General features: G+C 51.2%; 1 long non-coding RNA gene across 4 annotated transcripts; it reads left to right on the top strand.

Annotated features, from left to right (window-relative positions):
• Window positions 1-998: 998 nt before the first annotated feature.
• LOC141578012 (uncharacterized) lies at window positions 999-19,491 on the top strand. 4 transcript variants are annotated; one of them, XR_012507867.1, is made up of 12 exons: window positions 999-1,126; window positions 6,095-6,176; window positions 9,467-9,553; window positions 9,901-10,051; window positions 11,109-11,232; window positions 12,956-13,073; window positions 13,432-13,558; window positions 13,950-15,580; window positions 16,232-16,341; window positions 17,731-18,284; window positions 18,836-19,024; window positions 19,391-19,491. It is a non-coding gene; the product is annotated as an uncharacterized LOC141578012 (long non-coding RNA). The 4 variants fall into 4 exon arrangements; XR_012507865.1 differs by lacking the exon at window positions 19,391-19,491 and having other exon boundaries at window positions 13,950-15,017; window positions 15,271-15,580; window positions 18,836-19,367; XR_012507864.1 differs by lacking the exon at window positions 19,391-19,491 and having other exon boundaries at window positions 18,836-19,367.
• The last annotated feature ends 1,574 nt before the right edge of the window (window positions 19,492-21,065 follow it).

Raw genomic sequence — 21,065 nt, forward strand, 5'->3', positions numbered from 1 at the left:
AACCTCCATTACCGCAGATGAAGATGTAATCCACAACTGGGGCCTCTAATCCCAGAAGACTGCCAACTTTGAGAGGGAAGGCCCATCTACCATCCCTACACCCCGCACAGTCTATTTTGAGTCAAGCCCTAGATAACTGCTAATCGACAATGACCCTTGTCTTATTCCTGAGTTTTACCGAAGGAGCCAACATCTGGATGGAACTGAAATTTCCCTGCAGATAAACAAGGCTGATAAACCACCCCATTCAAACATCTGATTCTGGGGCTCTTCAAAACCCGGATAAGGCCCCGCTTCATAAAAGTCAGGTCCTCCGCCTGCCCTTCCCGGGGGTTCTGGGAGGCCGCGGCCAAGCAGGGCTACCCGGACTCGCGGTCCCAGCCCCAGTGCCCGAGGGGGAGGAAAGCCCGAGGCTGTGCCCCAGCCCTGTCCTCCCCGCCCCAACTCGCTCCCTGGCACCACAGCGCCTCCCCGGCAGCCACACCAACCCGGATCCCACCCCGGTCCATGTCCACTGGCCCCCCCAACGGCGCGGCCGTACGTTTACCGTCTGTGGGACGCCGCCCCAGACAGGATGTCGGCCGCCGACTGACCAGGCAAGAACTAGTCGCCCAGGCGAGCAAGCCGCCAGCCCCAGCAGCAAGCACCGCCATGGTCCCGGGTAGCTGCACACTTCCGGAGCCCGCTGCCCGCCCCAGAAGCTCACACCGGCCCGCGCAGAGCGCGGCGCATGTAGCCATGGCAACGCCGGGGGGCCCTCCTCTAGCGCTTGCGTCTGTGTCCTCCCGAGGCTAAACGTGAGAGGGCAGAAATTGCGGAGCCAATGGGAGCCAGGGCTCGGCCAGGACGGGGGCTGGGGGGAGGCTTATGGGGCAGCTGGGCGGGGCCGGGGCGGGCGGTGCCGAGCAGACTTCCTCACCTGCAGCTGGCGCCGGCCGGATGATGGGGCGGTGCTGCCACCAGTGGGCGGGGCTGCGGGGCGGTGGTGCAGCGGGGTGGGGGCACCCTCACCTGTCCATGTGTGTGGCTCAGCCTGGGCTCCGCGGCCTCCCCTTGCACCGGACGTGGACCCAGGCTGCCGTTGGGCAAGATAGAGGACTGAGCCAAGGCACAAACGGCTGGCCAGGTAGGGCACCTGAAGTGCAGATCCTCCAGGCCCGCTGCCCGCCTTGAATTCACGCTGCTGGGCAGTTTCCAAGGAGACGGGATCTGTCCTAAGAGGGGAGATAGGGCAGGGGTGCCAGATGCCGGGTTAGGTGCGGTCTTACAGGCTAGCCACGGTGAGAGTGTTCAGAGAAGCCCCTGTGTTGGCGGGGCTAGGAATTTGGGGTATGGGGTGGGGATTGTGTGTGCCATGCTCTGTGGTCTCCGCAAGAACTCTCACCCCCAAGCAAGGGACCCTGCACCCTCCACCATTCACTGCACCCCCTGCCTTCCCCAGCACCACTACCCCTGCCCCCAGAGTGTCCCATGACCTCTCCCCACACCGGGCACCGTCCCTGTTACAGGTACTGAGGTCCTGGTGGTTCCAGCCCGAGGGTGGGGGCTGTATCTGACCAGTTAGGATGCCTGGAGCTTTGTATGAAACCTCAGAGAGCATAATGCAGACGTGCACAGAGGCCCCTCAAACAGGATTCCCTGAATGGCCCTCCCACCACGGACCCACAGCGCAGCTGCCACACCAGGCCAAGCCTGCTGGAAGACCGCTGGTCCCTCTCATCCTGTTCCTGATCAAGAGTGCACCGGCCACACTGCTGGGTATTTAGGGGGCCTTAGAAGAGCAGCTGGTATTTTCATGGGCAAATATTTGCTCTTTTGGGAAGATTTCAGTGCAAAGGGATGTAGGATATGCTTTTTCTGTTGCCCTGAAACTGGTGACTAGGATGCAAACTTAAGTCAAAACAGGTTTTAGAGAGAGCTGCAAAATATCTAACCCAAAGATCACTGTTCCCCAGCAAAGGCAACACCACCTGGCCGGTGGGGTCCTTGTCCCTCATTCTGGAGGTTGGGGTTTGCACCCTCCAGCTGGGACAGAGCCCGAAACAGCTCTGAACACGCTCCAACAGGCTTTCCCAGCAAAAACGGCCTTTATTTTGAATCTGGGTGAAGGAACCAGCTGAGACATCTGAGTAAATCTTCCTGGGTGTAACCAGGCCTTTTATGCTGAATGAAAGAGCGGCTCTCCACATGCTAACTTCTTAGAACTGAATGTGTGTTAAAACCTTCATGCATGTAGCATGTTGGGAACAGCGTTTCATGGTGAGGGGAACTATATAACTTACATGTGTATGGGGAAGCCCTCACTCCAACCGTCTTATCCTGCGCACACTGCCTTTATTTCGAAATTGGCTGTTGCTGAGAAATCTTGGTAAGCTTTCCTAGGTGTAACCATGCCCATTATGCTGGACGAATGAGCGGCTCTACACTTGTTCACATCTCAGAAATGAATGTGTGTTGAAGCCGTCATTCATGTAGCGTGTTGGGAACACAGTTTCGTGGTGAGAAGAACTATGTAAATTACATGTCTATGGTGAAGCAATTGCTCGAAATGGGTATTCCAGCGCATACTGCCTTTATTTCGAAACTGGCTTCTCAGAAGACCTGTGGTCTCCACTGCAGGTCTGTCTCCAAGCTCTGGGCCAGCATGGTGACTCTGCTCCCCCTGTCTATTCTGGGAGGTCTAGGGGTCCTCCATGGCCCTTCCACCATTGTTTCTTTTGGAAACACCCCACAGATGAAATGGGCCTGAGAACAGGAGAGCTGGATGCCAGCAGCCACTGCCCAGTTTGTGGCTCCTGGGAGGGGCATCTCCTCTCTGTGGGCTCTGATCTCACCTACCCTCTCCCCAACCCCCACCCCTCTCCTCCTGCATTTCCCGATTGATCCCTGGATAATGGTCCATACCAGGAATGACCTGGGAGAGGTTTTATGAGTCTTTAAGGGAAAAAAAAAAAGAAATCTTTAAACAAATTACTGAAAGTAACTTCCAGCTTTCCCGGGAAAGCCCTCTTTCCAATGTTTAAGGCTAGTTGACAGGGTGTCAAATTGCCTAACCACTCACATCTGAGCAACTGCTAACTCTTTCCAGTTCCCCGCAGCATCCACCTCTGGCAGCTTGGCCACAAGAGGGCAAGAAAGCTCTTTCCCCATGCCAGCTCCAGCGTGGCTTTGGAGGCAGTGGAGGCTGAGAGAAAGGGCCCCGCCCTGAAGTTTGGGCGGCCTCCAGCCACAGCCAGAGGAGCAGGAGTTTTCAGAGTGCCCCAGGAGGGAAACCAGGCAAGGCTGCCTGGCCCAAGTCTTCCCTGCCCAGAGAGCCCCATGAACTGCTTTGGGCCCCACTCCCCATTTGGGCCCCCTGCAAAAAGGTACCACGGGATCCACACCTGAGAAGGCAGAAGGATGGCCCTTTGGCCTGGGGTCCCAGCAGGTGTGTCCTGTGATACCTGTGGCCACATATCTTCCTTGTCTCTCCAGGTCAGTGAATGGTCTGTGCTGGGCACCTTGGTGCTCAGGAACATGGGAACAACTCTAAACTCAGAAGGACAGAGAGACTCTGCCTGGAAGCAAGGATTCCAGGGAGACGCCTTGCCCAGAACTGGGGGACTGTGTGCTGAGTAGACCCCTGGAGGCAATGTGGGGCTGTGGGGTCCTCATCAGAGAAGGGAGCAGGTGTGCTTTCCGGGGGTGGAGCCCTGCTTTGTCCAGTCATGTCCTTGTGTAAGACTCATTTACAAACACCTTCCAGTCCACCTAGGGGTGGCCTCAGAGTTGGGGGTAGAGGAGGAGAGTGAAGGGTGCAGACTTAGGGCCCCCTGACCCACCCAGGGAGCCAAGGGTCAGTGGGAACATCGTGGGAGTCTAGTGCAGGGGTGGAGGACGAGAACTAAGAACATGCCAAGTCATGCAATAAAGTGACCTGTGATCACGAGACACAGGTGGCTGTACACCAAAGGAGGGAGATAGAAATTTAGGCCCAAGCTCTGAGAATCTTGAGAGGGGCTGGAGGGTCCCAGGAGCCCGAAGGAACAGCTCTTCTAGGGGCACAGATATCCCAATAAACACATTTCTCATGGATGCTTTTTGGGATGCAGAGTGAGTTACCAGGATCCTAAAACTAGTATGGAATCCCACCCCCTTGTTCATCACGATTCCTGGCAATAAATTGCTGTCATTTGTTCCTGGACATGCACAGGGGAGGTGACTGCTGTGGTGGTCACTGCAGGACTAGAATCTTCTGGTGTGGGCTCTGTGACCACAGAAACCCAGGGGGATTTCTTAACGGGAGCACCTGGAGTCCATGCCTGCAAGGACCACCCTCATGGGATGGCCAATGATCCCGTGGTACCCAGGTCACCAAGTGACGAATTTGTGAGGTTGCCTGGGGTAACCTGGGGACATGTAGGTTTCTGTGGTCAGCACGTGGGCCCAGCACTGCGGGATGGTCTGCACAAAGAGGGGCCTGCCCTCCTGATGATGGCTTCTAACACCTGCAGGGAAACTGCTCCCTGGGCGCCTGGAGGTCCATATTGAGAGCGTCCTGCCAGCCATGAGGGATCACCTTCCCCTGATGCAGAGGCAGACCTCTCCCCCTTGAGGCCCAGGGGACACCTGGCTCAGGTCCCAACTGTGTGCCCTGGACACACAGAGCCCCAGATCTCTGGCACAGACTGGGGTGTGGTTGTGTCGGGGCAGAAAAGGCCCAGGTAAGGGGCTCATTCAGGGACAGAGGCCACTCTGCAGGGATACTGGACCTGGCAGCAATACACTGCTTCAGAACTTACCTGGGCTGGGTTTCCAAGCTGTGGGATGGAAGGGCCTCTCCTTCCTGCGGTGCAGTGGGGGGAACTAGATCCATCGTCAATATCAGCCCTGAAAATGGAGGCTGCACTACATCCATTCCTGGAAAGATAAATCAGGCCCCTCCAGTCCAGGTGACTCAGAAAGTCAGTCAGCAATGTTCGGGGCCCCCAGTTTAGGCTTTGAATTAGAGCTGAGCGGCTCAGGAGGCCAGATCCCTGTCCGTGGCTCCAGGAGTAGGCTTTCTGCTGGGGGACAGGATCCTCACAATCACCTGTGTCTTTGTGGGACTTTCCCCTCTGACCAGCTGGGAGGCAGGGTGCAGTTGTGGGAAATGGTGTTTCCATGAGCAGAGGGCCACCAAGTGGTGGGGGCACAGGAGACTGTGAGAATGAGTCCCGCAAAATTTCTGGAATCAAAAAACTGGCAAATGTGAAAAAGTGCATAATTTGTTTTATCGAAAAGGCTGCTTATGTACGTTTGGAGGGCCAGGTTCAAAGACTCTGCATCCATCCAGGACAATAGCATCAAGAGAAGAACAGACAGAGCAGAAGGAGATCTGGGGTTTCCCCCAGGAATGAGGTGGAACAGGGATTTCTGCAGATTTGCAAGGCGTCCCCTACCACTGAGCATGGGGTTACAACCCCACGTGACCACCGTCGTGTTTGGCTTGGGCTCTGGATCTGGCCTGCTCATTTATTCTTCCAGCTGAGTTCCAGAAACTCAGAGGGTGGACTTTGAGGGGCTGCGTTTGGAACCTAGTGAGGAGCTGGATGGTCCTTTATATTGAGTCCCTTCAGCCTAATCACCGTAGCTGAATCCCAACACCCCCCAGGCACCCAGGGTGGCTGTGGAGGGAGAGAAAGCCTGGCAGGCGACCTAGGGGTCCCACTGCTCTGTCCCTCCCTTGTCTTCATTCCCTTTCACCCCAGAAGGTGTGATTGTCTCGTGTCATGGTGGCCACCGTAGTGTCCCTCCCAGCAATCTCTCTTCTCCATCAGGTGGGGTTCCCAACCCCACTCAGCCTTCTCTCTGCATGGATGCTGAAGGACCAGGACCACCTGAATTTCTGAGCTTGAGCAGTAAGGTGGAAAAAAAGAAACCAATGGAAACAAAGAAACAAGTTATTGTGGCAAAACTGCCCACCACAGAGAAGCTGCCCTGAGTGGAAGGGAGGGTGTGGGCATGCCCATTTGTTTCCTGTCTCCCAGTGCTCTTAGCTTTCTTATTGCAGACCTGCATGGTTACAACAAAATGATCTGCAAAACTGAAAATATTTACTCTCTCGCTTTTACAGAAAAGGCTGGCCAGCCTCTGGTCCGGTACCAGGCAAGTGATTGGAGTCCCTTTCCAGTTTGGAAACATCTGGGCAGGCCCAGGTTTGCAAAAGTCTTTAAGAGTAGTTACGGAGTTTTGCTTCTAAAATTCTTTACGGCTGTATATACTTCTGAGATGCGGTTGTGCTGTGTAATTCTGAGCCGGGATTTTCTCAAACTGTTTCTCACTTCTTATACCAGACATTCCTAAATTCCAAGGGGAACTGTATATTAAGGAAGCCATGGAATTTAGGAAAAGGATACAGATCTCATTTCCTTTTAAGCATCAGTGTACCTCCATCATGGCATTATTGGTTATGAGTTATTGATAGGGGAATTAAATAGTAAACAGATTAATAGAAAATAGGGGATTTTAGGTACACAGGTTCATCTTTTCAACATTTTTTGTAATATTTGCAGTTTAAGATGGCCATTCCTGAGAAACAGGTTGCCTCTTAGAATGAAATGGCATTTCCTCTGAACCATACTTAAGTTTTATTTCGTAGACAGCAGGAAGGGTAATCACACATCACACATTTGGGGACGTCAAAGAGAAAATGTAACTTTCTGGGAGCGCACTCCCCCATCTCCCCCTGCTCTTTTCACTGTCCCATTCTCCCTGGAAGGCTCTTTCTTATCTTCTTCTCATGGCTCCAGTAACTCTTTCTTCCTCCTCATCCCTCAGCTGGTAAGGTTACTTTTCTACTTTGAACAAGCAAACAAGCCAACAGAAGAGAAGTTTCACAAGCAACTCCCAGCACATCCGCTCACCTAGTGTTGTCTGTGACCTCACTCTCGGTGCCCCACCTCTTATTACAGGTGACATCGAAAGCCAATTCCTCGAAAAGTCCCCAGGGCCCCATCCCTCCCATCTTCTCTGGGTTGTCACTCCCAAAACCATCCTCTCTTTCACTACCTCATCTATTTTGTTCTGCTAGTTGGCTCCCATCAGTATATAAACGTCCATCTTCTTAAAAGAAACAAACAGCACTCCTTGACCCTAATTCACCCCCACCAATTGCCACCCTGTGTCTTTGCAGCAAATCTTTAAGGAGTTGTTTAAACTCACTGTCTGCATCTTCTCTTGAGCCATCCCCTTTTACACCCACTCTGGCTCTTCCCCTGATCCCTCGCTCTATGGAAACTGCCCTGTCAAGGCCATCAGTGACCACACGTTGCTAAATATAGCGGTCAATTTTCAGTCCTCATCATGCGTAGACCCTCGGCAGCATTTGACCCAGCTCTTCCATCCCTCCTCCCCCGTGTTCCTGCTTAACTTAAACTCCAGCCCATCGCTCTGTCTGTTTTCTGCTTTTGATCTACTGGCTGGTCCTTTGCCAATGTCTCCTCTTTTTCCCAAACATACACTGTGGGTGTGCCCCAGGGTTGGCTCCTGGGCCTCTCATCTCTCTCTCAGCTATTCCTTTGGTGGAAGCAACCCAGCCTTGGAAATTGGCATGCCATCAATTTCTCGATTTCTCCAAAACTCCCTGATTTGCCCTTTCCATCTGGACCTTTATCCCTGAGACTCACATTCTTTTTCTTTCATTAATTTTGCTTTCACATTCATACATATGTTCTACTATGTAATTACTTTTCCAAATTTTGTATCAGTAAATATATATATCATGTAAAATGCTCAAATCTGTATTATTTCCACTAAGATGCTTATTCTACCTTAGAACCTTTCTGCATTTCTGTATTTATGTGAAAAAAGCGAATAGCATTTCTACAAGCCTCATAGTTAATCAGTGTGTTTGTTTGGGGCTATTATGTAACATGAAATAATGATATATTAACATAGTCCTTTTTCATTTATTTTTATGTAACACCAAGATGAGGTTTTTGCACTGAACACTGGTTTTATTGAAATTTTACCTACGTTATGGACAGTCAGTTTATGTGAAAGCCCTCATTTCTCCCCTTTCTGATATATTTTCCATTTGGCTATATATAACATATACCTTGGCATGAAACAAACTTCCCAAATCATTCACATAATACAATTAATACATTTAAATTATATTTTTTAAATGTTAAAAAGAAAAAGAAAACAGACTCCTCTACCTATTAGGCATTTCTGTGGCAATATGTAATACACACCTTAACCATGACATTGAAGAACTGAGCTGATACCAGCCCCTTTCCACCTGCTCAGCCCCACCTTGTCCCATCCCTTGTGGATGGAGAGGACATCCCTCCCATTGTCCAGGTCCAGATGTTTTAACAATGTTCTTTCTGTCTTTCTCTTACACATACAGACAGCAAATCCAGCTTGTTAGAAAATTCTGGGTATTCTGTCTTCTTAACCACCTGCTCCCTGCTCCCCGCCCTCCTAAGAGCCACCTTCAGCCCTTCCTGGACACCAATAGCCTCCTGTTTCCATCTTTGCTTTCCTACAATCTCTCATCCACACAGAGTCAGAGGGAGCCTGCAAAAGCATACATTGATGGGGTGGGTTTAGTTCAGTGGTAGGGCGCATGCTTAGCATGCAAGAGATCCTGGGTTCAAAAATGATTATAAATCAATAAAAAATGTTAAAAAAAAAAGAGATCCTGGGTTCAATCCCCAGCACCTTCATTAAAATAAATAAATTACCTCCCACAAAAAAACACAAACACAAAAGCTTAAGTTGGACTATATCACCCCTCCCCTCAAAACTCACTAAACGGGTCATCATTTCATTAGGAGCCAAAGTCGTCACAAAGGCCTCAGGACCCGGCGTGCTCTGCCTCTCTGCCCACACTCTCCCCCTCACTCAGGGGGCCTCTGGCTCCGGTTCTTCCTTCTTCCTCCGGATCTATTCTGCTTCAAGTTCATTACTCCGTGAGATCTGCCAGGATTGCCTTATTCCCTCCTGCCTGCCTCCCACCCCACCGCCATCACCGGAGTTTGCTCATATCACTCTTTTTTTTTTTTAATTTTTCCAAGCTCTTACTACCCCCAACATGCTGCCTGTTTCCTCTACTAAAACTCTGAGCCCCCAGTGATGGGGAGTCATGTCTATTTTGTTGACTGATAAAGCCCGAGAACCTTGTGAATTGGTCTAGTTAGGAGATTCCCGTACGTAGTAGGAGCTTATACACATTTGCTGAATGACTGTAGATGCCCTGGTCCAATCCGATGAAGCACTTCTGTGTCCTGCTCAAAGAATAACTGTCCTTTCCACCTGAGAGGGGGTGACAACTTCCTTGGTGATCAAAGGCAAGATCTTTTTGCTTTATGCTGTTAACCTTAGGCGGGGAGACTGGGGGATTTTCATATATACTTTTAAATTTGGTTCACTCTGCAGTTTGTCTTTGCTCTCTGTATAATTTTGAGAAACTCTTTATGAGTGATCATTCTTCCATCAGATTGAACAGGGTCCAGGGTGAAGGACCAAGCCTGTCCCATCGGCCATCCTATGTGTCATGTCCTGGGACCCAGTGGATGCTCAGCACGTAAGTGAACAGACTGGAGTGAGTGAAGAGATGGGAGCATCTCCTTATTGTGGTGGCTGCTCTCTGTCAGATGCCTTGAGATTTGAGGAAGGGTTTACAAGTGCGGAGAGGGGAGATCAGGTCCTCTGTGCTCTTCCTGAGTGCCCTGGCTTTACCCATTCCCCCAGCCCACTCTGGGCAGCCAAGTTGAGGAGCTGGGCCACCGGAGGTTGTGCTGATCAATAATCCACCTTCACCCCAAGTCCGGGGGGTAGGGACCCCTGGTTGTAGTCTCTGGAGTCAGGTCCTTGGAGGAATTCCTCACTGAACTATGTTTTGGACCTTTTATTTTTCTCTATAACCACCAGCTGAAGAAGATTGTCTTAGACACATGGAAGCTGAGGACGCCTACTGTCCCCTCGGAACCCAGGTGGGGCTGGGAGTCTGCTGTTTGTATAGCCGGTGGGCTCGTGTTGCTTTGGGCATCCCTGTGTCTGAATTCCTGCAGTACACTCGGTGGTAAGGAAGGGGTGCCTGGCAGGGAGGGAAGTGGGTCGGGAGACTGCACAGCTGTGGAGATGTTAACCTGGGGTGTGCAGGAGCCTGCTGATGCATGGCATCTCGGTTCAGGGAACTCTTCACCCTCAGAGGGGTTCCCACTCCCGCAGGGGCCATTTGATCAGGGTGCTGGGCTGTCAGGGGACCGCAGGGTTCCCAGTGAGGATTACAGTGCCTTCAGGCAATGGGAAATGAGGGGTCCAGCGGCACTTGAATTAACTGTGCACCCAAACCCAGCCCCCACCTCTTTCAGCCTTTATCCTTATCTGCAAAACTGGAATTTTATTAACCATCCCGCGGGGTTGTTGATGGGCTAGGACAAACTAGACAGTCAAGAGCTGGAATTCCTCTGTCCCCTGATTGTTTTCCTTCTTTCTGACTATTTGCTCTCACAAGCTCAGTCTCTCTGTCTCTCTCTCTTTCACTTCTAACTTTCTCTCATGCTCTGGTTTCATTTGACTTCCAACCACCGCCCCTCACCCTCGCCAATCCCCAGATGAGTGAACTTGATTTCTGTGTGTCAGTTCCAAATTCCCAGGAAAGATGCTCTGTCTCCCTCTGGATCTGTTGTCCAACCCATCAGTTGTGGCCAGATGAGGGAGTCCCTCTGGGACCAGTGGAGGGTCTCCGCCCAGCCCCCCAGCCACCATTTTGGGAGCACATATCTCTCCAAGGAGGAGGTACTGGCTGTGACCTTGTGTCAGTCAGTATGAATTTATGTCTCCTCTTGCCCCTCCTTCATCCTCCTAAACAAAGATGAAAATTAAACACTCCCGGGATTTGTGTCATGGAACACGCAGGGTGGGGGCTAAGGGGGCTGGAATCTCTGCTGCATTTAAGGGACTACAGTGAATCCCCAATGAGAGCCTGCAAAGGGAACACCACCGCCCCCACCTGGCACTTAGGGTGCTGAGTCTGCGTGATGTTGAGCTAGGCTTCTGACCACAGCTCAGGGGTCTGGTCTGACCAGTTAGCCTTTGAAACCAACCAGCTTTGGATTCCTCAATCCCTCCCTGAGGTTTTACCTGAACCACCAGCTTCTGCATCTCTGAAGACAGATGATGAGGACCCTTCACGTAAGCCGTTCGCACAGCCCTGTGCAGGCCTTTGTGCTGCACGGTCTGCCCTGCGAGATAACTGAGGTTGGTATTTTACTGATGTTAGAAATAGTCTGGTTTCCCTATGTACTGTTTCACTGAACAAGCAACAGAAGCCACCTCTCGCTGATAAAAGCAAAAAGGGACTTAATGAGAAGATGCTGGGAGGGTGTATGGATTGGCCAGGACCGGAGCCAACCCAGGAGCTGTAGGAGGTGTTAGGGAGCCCCAGGCACCAGGCCGGGCTGGGTGCTACCGGGCCCCCTGCCACCCCAGAAGGGACCCCTCTCCACCCGACCCTCCACCTCACTCACTGCAGGTTCATATCCCGGCAGGGCCAGGTCACACTGAAGCCACCAGCACACACCTCAATGAGGGAGTTGACACCGTCTCAGCTGAGGGCGTGCCCGGTGTGGGGAGAGGCCCAGTTAGAAGAAGGCGGTTCCCCTACTGTTCCGAGTTAAGGTGCAAGTCAGTGCCCATCACTCAGGAGAGCCAGGCTGGACGGACCTCATTGCGGTGACTAGGCCGTCTGAGTTCACTTAATACTTTCTATGTTTGAAGGCCCTGGAGGGAGAAAAAGTGAAGTTTCTAGAACTTATTTTGTGTTTCCCATGTACCAGGTGCGGTAAGCAAGCCACTTCAGACAAGACCCAGAGCAACCACGTTAATAGGCCACGGAGCAAGTAGTGCAGTCAGGCCTCTGTGGACCCGAAACCCGTGTCCCCATCAGCTCAGTAGTTACCAGTGGAAACTGGGGGGATTTATGGGACTGTGTGCTCCTGTAGGGGCTGGGATGTGTGTGTTTAAATCCACATCTTCAGAAACTCGGCTAGAACCACAGCCACTTATTGCATGGAGGCAGAGGAGGGGAGGATTCCAGCCTTTGTTCCAGCTCGTGTGGAGCTCAGAAATTGCTCCTTCTGTCCTGAAAACAACACCAGAGCTGAGGGAGCTGCAATCCCACTGTAATTCTTAGATCCCAGAAAAATGAGGGGAAAATCTGCTCCCAACACAGAGAGGCAGCCAGGCAAGCTTGGCGAGTCAGAGCTCCCAGGGCAGAACCCGCTTTTGTAACAACCCCCAGGGCAGGCAGATTTAACAGGTCCCTGAGGCCAGTGGAAGTCTCAGGGTGGGGAAGTCCGAGTGTGACAACTCCAGGGGGCCAGTCAGAGGGGCCCCCTGCTCTTTTTCATGAATTTTACCTCCAGGACCGTGTCCTGTTCTCAGAATGAAGGCCTCAGAGGATAACTCCTCATGCTTCCTGCCTGGAAAGGAGAAAATAACTCTATTGAAATATACCCAAAACATTCTGTTTCATTTGGGGAAGTTGTTTGTTGTTTGTTTGTTTTTTTAATGAGAAATTATTTTACCAGAGCCTAACCAACCTGGGAGAAGGGAAATCCCTTCTGTCTCACCCAAATTGGGGTGGGGGGAAAGAGACACACTTGTGGAGGTCACAGCTCAGGGCATAGGCTCAATGAGAACTAATCACAGGACTACAGATGCCCTGCTCTGTCCTGCTCCCCCAACACCTTACCTCCATGTCAGTAGGGCCCCTGTGTAATAACAGGAATAAAACTAAAAGAAGTAAATGTCTCAGGAGTGTCAAGGGAAAACCCAAAGACAGCGGGGAGATGAAAACAAGGACACACAGGCTGTTTTAGCCTCTCACACCAATAGCTGTAGCAAACTACACACAGCCCATCCCAGTAGATAAACAGAAAACCTCACAGAAGAAAGTATTTATTTTGGTTCTCTTACCCAGTGCATTCCATGGTGCATCCTTGCCTAGAATTGAGTGGAAGCAAGTCCATCTCAGAAGGGACATAACTGAAGAGGGATGGCTTTCCAGACTCTGATGGGCAGAGAGAGCAGCAGCCTGGGTGAGAGCATGGTGAGGGGTGGGGTAGGGGGTGGGCTGCCTTCTTCCCCAAATAAGGAAACTTCCTGAGGCCAGCACAGGAGGGAGGGCCATGGGGTGGAAGCAGCCAGACTTCTTCATGAGAACTGATGGGATGCCTCAAAGGGACCATTCAGGTACCAAAACTGGGCCGTGAGGGTGGGAGCCAGTCGGTCTGACTCAAAGCCCAGGACTGAGGTGGGCGTACAGCAGGCCGGTCTTACTTGGCTGGATCCATTTCACTTCTCCGAAGCCCTGTGTAAAACATGAAGCGTGGACGGCCTGGTGAGCACAGCTCTGCCCTCAAGACCTGTTTCAACTCCTCTCTTCCCGGAAAACAGCATCTCTGAGCCCGCCCTTGGTGACCTCAGAGAGATCACCCTAGTGGCCCAGGCTAGTGACCGGGAACATGTACCTTCCTGCAGCCAACCCCAGACGTCCACTGATGCATCATATACTGGCAAAGATGTGAGTTCCTGTGCATTGGTCTAACAGCAGAGACTGCCACAGGCCCAAGAGGTGGTGTGTGGGACAAGCAGGGGTGCAGGAGTGTAGGCAGTGCAAAAGTGTAACTGGTGAAAGGGGTGCAGGGGCTGTGGAGGGCGCAGGAAGTTCAGGGGATGCGGGGGTGCAGAAGTGCAGGCAGTGCAGAAGTGCAGATAGTGGCAGGGGTGCAGAGGTGCAGGGAGTGTAGGGATGCAGGGAGGTGCTCATTCACGTGGCCAGGATTAGAAGGCAAGTGCACATCCTCGCAGTCAGCCTGACCCCGGGAGGCTAGTGCAATCGTTTGGGGCGGCGGAGGCGGCGGTGCGTGGGAGGCTGCCAGGGCAAGCCGGTCGATTTCTTCTCTTCCCTGCAGCTTGGCCTAGGGGGGCCTTGGCCGCTGGAGATTCGCCAGATGTTGGACTCCAGGTAAGCTTGCTCCTGGGAGGTGGGGCGGTTAGGTCAGGGGGCAGCGGCAGCGACAGGGGGGCGGAGCGCGGCTGCCTCTGGCGAACTGATGGAATAGCTGCCTTCTCCCGGCTGCCGGGCCTGGGAGCGGCCTCTGCTGCCCCTGGTCACCGTACACGCCTGTCCCACTCAGCTTGCTGAGTCGGGACGGTGCCATTAATGTGCGGGGCCCACGGGGTTAGGGGGACTGCCGCGCGGAAACCGGTCAGTTCACTCAGCTCTCCCCCGCGGCGGAGCCAGTGGCAGCTTCTGCTGCCGTAGAGGCGGGACGCGGGTCTCCAGGTGAGCTTGCCCCTGGGAGGCGGCGGCGGCGGCTGCAGGGGGAGGGGGTCCGTTCCAGGGAGTAGCTCCATTTCTTCTGTCCCGCGCGGCCTGGCCTGAGGGCGACCTCTGCCGCCGGAGATTTGCCTGCGGTCCGACTCCAGGTGAGGTTGCACCTGGGAGATGGGTGCGGTGCAGTCAGGGGGCTGGTAAGGTGGTGGCTGCGGGGATAGGGAGGCTGCCCCGGGGTAGCTTGTGTATTAGCTCCCATGTCAGTGCCGCGTGGCCTGCAGGCGGCATCTGCTGCGCCAGGTCCCCGGACACCCCTGTCCCACTTTGCCTGCTGGGGGCGTGAGGCAGGGAAGTCAGGGTGCACGGGTGGCGGGGGTCGGGGGCCTGCAGCGGGGGAGCGGGCCCATTTGCTCCCATCTTCCCCGCGGCTTGTCCTGGGGGCGGTCTCTGTTGCCCTGGGTTACGGGACACGTGTATCCTAGTCGGCCTGACCCCGGGAGGCGGGCGTGGTACGTTGGGGGTGGTGGCAGCAGCGGCAGGTTTTCCCATGGAGCCGGTCCATTTGCTCCCATTTCCCCCCATGGTTTGCCCTGAGGGCGGTCTCTGTTGTCCCAAGTTCGCCGGACGTCCATCTCAAGGTCAGCCTGCTTCCTAGAGGAGGCCACCGTGAGGTCAGGGGTCAAGAGAGGTGGCTGCTGCGGGGGTAGGTGGCTGCCTTGGGGAGCTGGTGGATTGGCTCCCGTCTCCCTGATTGCCTGGTGTGGGAGTGGCCTCTCCTCCCCCAGATCACCAGACACACCTGTCCCATTCAACCTGCTGGGGGAGGGGTGCCCTTTGCGGTGCCTTTAAGGTGCGGGGGTGGCGACGGCGGGGGTAGAAGACCTGCAGCGCTGAGCCTGTCAATTTGCTCTCCTCTTCCCCGCTGCCAATCCTGGGGGCGTCCTCTGCTGCCCAAGAAGCCGGATGCCCGTCTCCAGGTCAGCTTGCTCCTGGGAGAAGGGCGCGATGCGGTCGAAGTGCAGAGGCAGCTGCGATGTCCGGCTGCCCCGCCTAATGGGGCCACTTCTTCTCCTCTCCACTGACCTGGCCTGGGGATGGCCTCTCCCGCGCAAGATTCGCCTGACACCCCACACCCGGTCAGGTTGCTCCTGGGAGGTGGGCGCGGTGAGATCAGGTGTTGGAGAGGAGAGAGGGGCTGCCCCTGGCGAGGTGGAGGATAAGATCCCATCTCTCTGGAGGCCTGACTTGGCCGACCCTCGTTCCCAGGTCACGTTTCTCCGGGTCATATTGCCCCGGGGTTGCGGTAGGGTGAGGGGGCGGCGGGGTGTTGGGGGGGTATGGAGCCTGCCGCTTGGGAGCTGGTGGTTTAGCTCCCATCTCTTCCGCAGCTTGGCCTGGGGGCAGCCTCTTTTGCCCCAGGTCCCAAAGCACAGTTTCCCTGACAGCTTAGCCACTGGAGGTGGGCAGGATGTGCTGAGGGGGAGGAGGCAGCTGCCAAGGCAGCGACGAAGGGGGCTGTCCCTGGCCAGCTGGTCAATTTGTTCCCATCTCAAACTTTGCTGCCCCAGTTTCGCAGAAAGACTTTCTCCAGTTAATTCTTCTCCTGGGAGGTGGGTGCAGTGCATGCAGCCCAAGGTCTGGGCTCTCCCCTGGGGAGGGGCAGAAACCTCTTGTTCTCCTTTGTCTTTATTCTTCAGCGAAGGGGTTACTTGACCCAATTCTTAATTCTGAGGAAGTGTAGCCTGTGTTACGGAAGAGCTGCTGGACAGTGAGGTTTCTGGGTGGGTTTTCACATCAGCTGATGCTCCAGGCAGGCAGGAAAGCTATTACTCAGAGCTCCTTAGTGTGGAGTTGGGGGATGGCCCCGCCATCCTCACCATGCTTTTTAAAAATGTGTTACTCCTCTCTTTTTCCTAGGTGACATTTTAGGTTATTGGGTCACAGATTGCTGGCACACTCATCCCTGTTCTCAAATATCTTTTAAACTTGGGTGAAGTGATAAGTAGGGGAAGATGATTTACTGAAAGGTAAGAATACTTAAATTTGCATTAAAGCTAAATTCTGTCAATCTTTCTCAAATGATTTTTCTCTGATTCTAAATCCACGACCTAGTGAATGTTGTACTCCTGTGTAAATCATTGATCTTCACATCACATTGGTTGAGTGGTCAGCGAGATTTGTTAATTAGATTATTCCTGAAAGGAAAAGCTCAGGCTTTTGAGAATTCCTTGTCGGATATCACCCAGGCAGTCACAGTAGAAGACAGAGCTGATATAAAAATCCCTCAGCTGCCTGAACTGCAAAGCTTCTGGAATTACTGATCCCTGAAATGCAGGTGACACTTGATGATAATCTGGGGGATGGTTTATATGATCAGATTCTTCCAGTCCTGTAAATGGGTTCCGTGGCCCCAGCCCTGAAAGAACTGGTCTTAGGGGCCATATCATGAGGGGTGGGATGGGAAGGCAAGGTCTAAGAGCTGAAATCACTGAGATTCCACACTCGCTAAACACAGACTCCAGAGCCTAATTGTTGTCAGGTTCTGTTCTGGATTTGAGAGTGTGTTCAGACATGATTCTTGCCCTTCAGGAGACACTGCCTGCGTGGTAGTAACCTTTACATAGATCTGGGGAGGATGGCAATTACGTAGATGGGCTGTTACGGTTCTCAGTGTGCCCAGGGTCGCTCTTCCAGGCACTCGTGGGAATAACGAGTCATCTTATTCACTCACTCACTAATTTATTACCATTGATCATTTGTCCCACAGTAAGTGAAAGAAGGTATCAGGAAGCTGAGTTTTGTCCCCTCTCCTATCACTGATTGTATCTGTCAGTCGGGCGCCTTGAGTATGCATTGTGAAATGGTGGTATTTCTTGCCCAATGGGGCTGCACTGTGAGTTTTGAGAATCAGGGGAGTCACGTGGGTAGGACAGCACCCTGACACACATGGCCACCCCACCACATGAGACAGCATTGTCGATGCTCAGGTGACCCGATGTAGACCGCGGTGCTAAACCTGAGCATGTTTAGTGATCTTGGTGGCTATGAAAATACAGACTACCCGTCCTTACCTCTGAGACTCTGAGGGTGTGCACACCAGAATTCTGCATTTTAAGAAGCACTTTAACTAAATCTGATGAAGATGATCTGATTGTCCCACTGAGAAACACTGGTGTGCGAGACACCAATATTGAGGATTCTCAGGGAGCGATGTCTTTTCAGGATTTTCCAAGGGTCCTCACTTGAGACTTTTGCCTTGGGTGCAATTGTATGTGTTCAGAAGCGATGTCTTTCACTTCCAGTGCTTGTCAGCATGCTCTCTGCAGGGGTTTGCTCTCAGTAGATGGCAAAAACTATGATTCTTCAGGTCACCGAGCTAGAGTGTGAGCGATATTTTATTTTGGTTTTCTTTAGAGCAATGCAGAGTCTCCCGAGAACAGATTCAGACTGAACAGATTTGTGTCAGACTTTGGGAGACCGCTGGTGCCCAAGATGTTCTCTGGCAGGTCAATGACGAATCTAGGTCCATCTTTCACAGCTACATCAATGAAGTGGGACACTTCGACAAGGCCAAAGCTGGTATCCAAACCATAGCCCTTGACAGTGATGTTCGGCTCCAGGAAGCCATCAGATGCAGCAGGTGGCCAGAGGAGGAGCCGAACTTGCTCATGAAATGTGACATCCCCAACTTCATCAACACGGACCAGAACTCTTCCTTTGGGGAAGATGATCTGATTTTCGAACCACCGAATGTTCTAGAAAATAAGCCAGTTGCCCAGACCCCACACAAAGACTTGAATTGAGAAACGTGCATTGTCAGGTGTATTTTTGAAGATATGAATTTTGTCTTTGTATGGCAGGAAGTCCCTTTTCACAAAATTGTATGTGTTTTTGTCTGAGAGAGAGAAATGGGGACAGACAGAAAGACGAAGAAGCAGAAGAGAGCCCCCTCAGTAGAGAGCTAGTTAAGGTGAGTTTTGTGCCATTAAAAAATATTTGGGGTTTTGGGAGGAACAAAGTATTTACACTGTCTCATTCTCCTCGTTGGAATCCTTGGCCCCACACTCAGTGTCAGCATCCTTGAACAGGGGTTGGCACGGTGCATTTTATCTCGCGCTGCCTCTTCCACGTTCTGCCTTTAGCATGTTGCTTTGCCTCCCAGGGCTGCCACCCTTTAAACTGTAATGTGAGGAGTCTGGAGTAGATGATCCATCCCAGCTCCGCTGTTTTGCAAATTTCTGATTTCGTATTCGGATGAGGCTGGGATACACCCAGAGCAGTATAAACCAGGCCCTACCTCCTGTCTCTTGCTGGGGCAACCCTCAGGTCTGTGCCTTCTACTCAAGCCTTTACTGAGCCCAGCTTTTGTCAGGAGCCCAAGTGCCTACCGGGATGGCAGGAGACCTGTCTCTCCTGGTCACGGTGGCCGAAAATTCTATTGGTTGTGCTGAAACAGCTCTTCTGAGATCCTCCGGCCACCCTTGCTCCAACCTGAGGACAGACCTACCGTTCCTTTCCTAGGAGGAGGATCAATCCATGGTGCATTTTATGACAATCCTGTCCCCAGGAATGCACGGAAGTTTATCAGCTGAGTGAGGGGAAGTGCCTCTGTGTCTCTGTGTCCCTGTATCTCTGTCTGCTCACAGTGCCCTGCCACCGGCTACTGAACAAGAAAAGTGCTATTCACCATGCTGTGTCTTTTGCAGATGTGTAGGTGATGGTCTTGTGGCTCATGTGTGGGCTTTGTGCTGGGATGGTGAAGGGCTTATAAATACCTCATCAACATGTATTCGAGGTGACCTGGTGCCACACAGACTTGATTCATGAAGGCATCAAGCCTGCACACTGGTTTGGAAACAACTTGGTTTTGATCAGTCACACTGCATGCATGACTCACTGCTGATCTCTGGGTGGTTTTTTCATTTTAGATTTATTCACCCAGTGTCTTGCTTAAGCTGAAAAATACATTTATTTCACTAGAATATTCTCGGATTCTTTGTTTTCACACATCCAGTTGTTTAATTCATTAAAAATCATTTTGTGTTTATAATGCCTCCTAATTTCTATCAACTCTAGGTTCCCAGTGGCCTGAGCCATGCACCAGATTTGATGTAGGAACTGTTCCACCAAAAGAAATCCCTTTGCCATAATATCTTTGAGGAAAATATTATTCTTTAAGGCTCTAACAGTAAATCGTAGAACAAAGCATGGAACATTTATTGTAGTTAATACATGTTCATGCAAAAAGAAATGATATTTTCATTAAACAATGTTGATTTTAATAACTTTTACTAATGTGAATATTATTATTCATAATTTAAATAACCAAATAAAACCACAGTTATTTATTATGAAGATTGAAAACTATTTACACTGTCTCTCAATTAGAGGTAGCTTTATTAGAAGACTGAAGGGTATTTAAAAGATAGAAAAATACCCATGATGACACCATCATTTTTATTAACTAAATATGAAGAACTGTGCAGGGTTAAGATTTAACCCTCTGCAAGCTGTCAAGTTAGCATGAGGTAGTTTGTGGATGCTGCCAGAAGACAGGAGACTCCCTCAGGATCAGAGACAAAGAACTTCCTGCCAGCACAGCAGGCAGCTTGGGGTTCATGTTCATGTTGGTTCCTGAGTTTCTTTCCTTTTGCTGTTGTAACAAAGGACCACAGACTCAGTGGCTTAAAGCAATACACATTCATCGTCTCACTCTTCTATTGTGCAGAAGTGCAAAGTCATTGTCAGTGGGCTAAAACCAACGTGTGGCCAAGGCTACGTTCCACACCGAGGCTCTAGGGAGGGATTCGTCCTCCTACCTTTCCCAGCTTGCAGAGGTGTTCACAATCTTTGGCCCAGGGCCCTGTGTCACTGTGACCTCTGCTGCCAATTTACATCTCTGTCTCTGACTATATAGATATAAAGGAAGTGTCTTCTACATCTGGTATGGACCCTTTTTCCTAAATGGACATTGTATCTCTATTTATGTGTAGATTAAAACCCCTTCCCTGCAGGGTGTGGTGGCATCAGCTCACAAGATTACCACTCTGGGCTTTAAGTGTCCTCTTTGTATTGTCACCTGGGAACTTCTCTTTCCATAGTTAGCTCTGTGTTACATTTGTTGTTGTATTTTACCCGGCATTACTGAAAGTTTTACTTAAAAGGGATCCTAATTAGCTCTGTTTACCTGTTTCCAGAGCTGAAAGCTTCAGTTCTAGAGTATCTGTTTGATTTCTCTTAAAAATACATTCCAGTATATTTCTCTGGTGAAAGTCTTTACCCTGTTGTCTATTCTCCCATAATTTCCTTATTTTCTTGAATATATTAAAAGTATTTTATAGCCTTTATTGGTAACTCTGATGCCTACATCACCTGGGGGTTTGCATCCTTTGTCTAATATTTCTTATTCTTATATTATCCGTTATATAGTCTTGACATGTTGCATGTCTTGAAATTCTTTATTACATGGCAGACATTGCAAATGAAAAATCCATATGTTATTTTCCGTGAGAGGTTTTCTACCTTCCTGTTAGGCAAACAGGGTGAGGGACTGATCATGTCGCTCCAATCAGGCGCTGAGGTGGATCAGGACTGAAGTGCCTTTTTTCTTAAAACAGCTTTGAGGTATACTTGGCAAAGTAATTTTCACACGTATAAAGTGTACAGCTAATACGTTTTGACATAAGTATATCCTCAAGAAACCATGACCACATTCAAGAGAGTGAACATACCCATCACCCACAAAGCTTCT

This window comes from Camelus bactrianus, chromosome 6, assembly GCF_048773025.1.
Source record: "Camelus bactrianus isolate YW-2024 breed Bactrian camel chromosome 6, ASM4877302v1, whole genome shotgun sequence".
Taxonomy (NCBI): Eukaryota; Metazoa; Chordata; class Mammalia; order Artiodactyla; family Camelidae; genus Camelus; species Camelus bactrianus.